Source organism: Wasmannia auropunctata, unplaced genomic scaffold, assembly GCF_000956235.1.
Source record: "Wasmannia auropunctata unplaced genomic scaffold, wasmannia.A_1.0 LD336074.1, whole genome shotgun sequence".
Lineage (NCBI taxonomy): Eukaryota > Metazoa > Arthropoda > Insecta > Hymenoptera > Formicidae > Wasmannia > Wasmannia auropunctata.
This window is the reverse complement of record NW_012026816.1, coordinates 4440144-4443940: the sequence shown is the minus strand read 5'-3', so window position 1 is coordinate 4443940 and position 3797 is coordinate 4440144.

The window sequence follows — 3797 nt, the reverse complement described above, 5'->3', positions numbered from 1 at the left end:
TCCAGCTTCGCGAAGTTCCTCGATAATCGACAGCATCTCGTTGTCGTGTGCATTGTGACCAGCTTGGCGCGAAGCCTCGAGCAATCGAAGGCGATCCACAAGCTCGTTGGGATCGTCCCAATGAATGTACTCAATTTTGCTATCATTCACTGTCATGGTGAGCGGTATACCTTTTCCAATTTTTTTACCGCTTTTTACATCTTCAGGCAACAGAGGTGCGATTATATTCTTATACTTGTGACCCTTGTTACCCATTATTTGACCCTGCGCGCTGCGATCGCGTCTATACGCGTTTGTAGCTAATAGAATACTCTGATATTTCTGTAGATCATCGTCATTGTAGACTGCTTTATTTGGATAACACATGAAAATCAATTCGTAAAGTCCTTGTGTTCCGGCATAACTTTTCCCATCAATGATTATATTATCGTTTTTATCCAAGGTAATATGTTTGTTGCCGAGCTTCGTTCCATCATTGCTAAAATAAACTCCGTAAACGTCGTCTATGTTGACCACTTTTTTACCGCTTAGGACCGCCCCCAAATATTTTTGCCCCAAAGGACCATAGTGCATTTGTAGCTTTTCTTGTCCCTCGGATGTTTGCAATTGGTTTCGAACAGATGTTACGAGCGGCTCATTGGCGATTTCGAAAATTTCTTCAACGGAGGGGGCGTACGATTCATCGTGTGATGGTAATATTTCAGACATTTCATTCAAAGTAGACGGCACATTTTTCGAAAGTTTCAGCATTGATTTAACCGGAGTGGAAGCCAGTATAGAATTGTCTAACAAGGCGCTTGATTTTTTTCGTTTGGGTGTTAGTTTCATATATCCTTCGTCTACTCCCGAAAAAAAACGATTCGTTCTCGACCAATTCATCGTCGGCGGTATTTTCAGCAATTCGTTTTAGAGGCTCGATAATGGACTTTAAGTGTCTCTCCAGCGCGATATCTTCTTCCATTCTACCAGTTTTCAAAGCGCGATATTTTTTGCGAATGGAATCGTTCGTTTTTTCAATCTGTTGCGCTATTCTCTCGCTATCCTCCATGTCGCGCTCGGGAATGTTGCACAATCGATGTATCGATAACAACTAACCACGTTACAGTACCGCAAATTCATTAAATCCTTTTCTATATCGCCCACTGACAAGTGCGCTGTCCTTGTCTATCACTAGAAATCCATACTTTTGTTGCCAGCAATTGTGACACAATTTACAGAAATTCTCGTACATGTCGGTGTTTACGTGATCGTTGTACACATGTTTCAGATTTGTACTACCCTGTTTGAACAGGATCAAAAAATTCGCGTTGTCGCGTATAAAATGCTTCGGTATATTTGCATAAGTCTGATAGAGATAGAAACTGTCAACGTCCGCCTGTCGGCCCATTGCAAATTCTCTTATCTCATCTTGCTTGTCGCATGTCAGATCATCAAAGATAAAGATGGAATTAGGAAGCCCTTCATTTGGTGGGACGATGTCGCTATTATTGGTGAATGTATAATAGCCGATTTCTTCTATCGAGGTCAATAAGTTCTCCAAATATTGATATTTCGGTTGTTGCAATGATTTCGAGTACACGTTCTCGAAGCGTGCGCCGTGTGGATTTTCCAACAAGCTTGTCAGCACGTTTGTCTTGCCGCAGTTTGATGGGCCACAGATGATACCGCGTATAAAAATTGGTAGCATGTTTCCACGCTTACGTATCTTTTTATCGGATATTAACCTTATCTTATCATCAATATTTATCACTTTGATCGTCTGCGACTGTTGCACAAACCGCATCTTTTCGGGACAGGTTCAGTTGCACACGGTACAATTGGAAACGTTGCAAATGGACACGGTCTTTTGGACACCGTTCAAATGGTCACCGTGCAAATAGACACCGTTCAAATGCACACCGTTCAAATGGACACTACTCGTTTGGACACGTAAAAATGAACACGTTTAATTGGACACGTGAAAGATGGACACCATTCAATCGGACACGGGAAAACGGACATTATTCAATCGGACACCGTTCAATCGGACACGGGAAAACGGACACCGTTTAATCGGACACCGTTCAATCAGACATCGAGCAATCGGACACCGTGGAATCGGACACTGTGCAGTCGGACACGGGAAAACGGACACCATTCAATCGAACACGGGAAAACGGACATTGTTCAATCGGACACCATTCAATCGGATACGAGAAAACGGACACCGTTCAGTCGGACACCGTGCAGTCGGACATCGTTCAATCAGACACCGTGCAATCGGACACCGTTCAATCAGACACCGTGCAATCGGACACCGTGGAATCGGACACCGTGCAGTCGGACACGGGAAAACGGACACCATTCAATCGGACACGGGAAAACGGACATTGTTCAATCGGACACCGTTTAATCGGACACCGTTCAATTGGATACGAGAAAACGGACACCGTTCAGTCGGACACCGTGCAGTCGGACATCGTTCAATGAGACACCGTTCAATCGAATACCGTTCAAACGGACACTGTTCAATCGGACACCGAAAGACGAACGTGATTCATTCAGAAATGAAAAGGATAAATATTTTACTCTTAAGGTAATTATTGAGAATAGGAGAGCCACCTCCGATGACCTTGACCTTGACATATATTGTGAAGATCATGATCTTGAGTGACTATCAAGAGGTTTTAATCGGCGGTCATTCTTTGTTAAAAAGTTATTACAAAAAAAAGTAACAAAAAAATAATACCAATGGGGGATTGAGGGAGGGCGAAGTCCCTCCTAGTAGGTAGTATGGCGCAGGCGGAGTGGGGGGGTGCAGGGGGAGGGGCTCCACTCCTTCCCCCGCCTATCACATATCTATTGTAGAAACAGAAAAATAAGCTTCAATGCTTCTACTTGTTTAGTAAGGTGAAGACTTAATATATATTTAATTCAACATACTTTCTACCTTGCGTAAGGGTCTGTCTAATCTTTTCGGTATCCATTATTTTTAGTATATTGTAGACTCATCTATTTAGTAAGGCAAAGATGTAATAAATACCTTGCGTAGGGGTCTAATTTTTTTTTAAATATTTATTAAATCTTTGCCTTACTAAATAAATGAGTCTACAATAGCTTTTTCATTTCTAAATGAATCACGTTTTTTTTTTGGTGTCCGATTCCACGGTGTCCGATTGCACGGTGTCCGACTGAACGGTGTCCGTTTTCTCGTGTCCGATTGAACAGTGTCCGTTTTCCCGTGTCCGATTGAACGGTGTCCGATTAAACGGTGTCCGTTTTCCCGTGTCCGATTGAACGGTGTCCGATTGAACCATTGAGTAAAAAGACACAGGAGAGAACATATGGTTCTGAGCAAGGGGACGGAAGTGCTATATATAAGAAAGGTCGCTCAAGATGGCCGTTCAAGTGTCTTTAAAATTCATTGGTTTGCGCTGTTCCCCCACTTTGCGCTGTTCTCTCACTTCATCAAAAGAAAGGTCGCTCAAGATGACTGCCATGACGTAGTTCCGTTCCCGGCTCAGCCTACCCCCACTACCGATACCTTCTCTCCTGTGTCTTTTTACTCAATGGGTTGAACAATGTCCGTTTTTCCGTGTCCGATTGAATGGTGTCCATCTTTCACGTGTCCAAATAAACGTGTTCATTTTTACGTGTCCTAATGAATAGTGTGCATTTGAACTGTGTCCAAAAGACCGTGTCCATTTGCAATGTGTCTATTTGCAACGTGTCCAATTGTACCGTGTCCAAATGAACGCCACTTCATCTTTTCTCTCTCCACATAATACTCAGAAGAATTTATCGAGAGCGGGCTTATT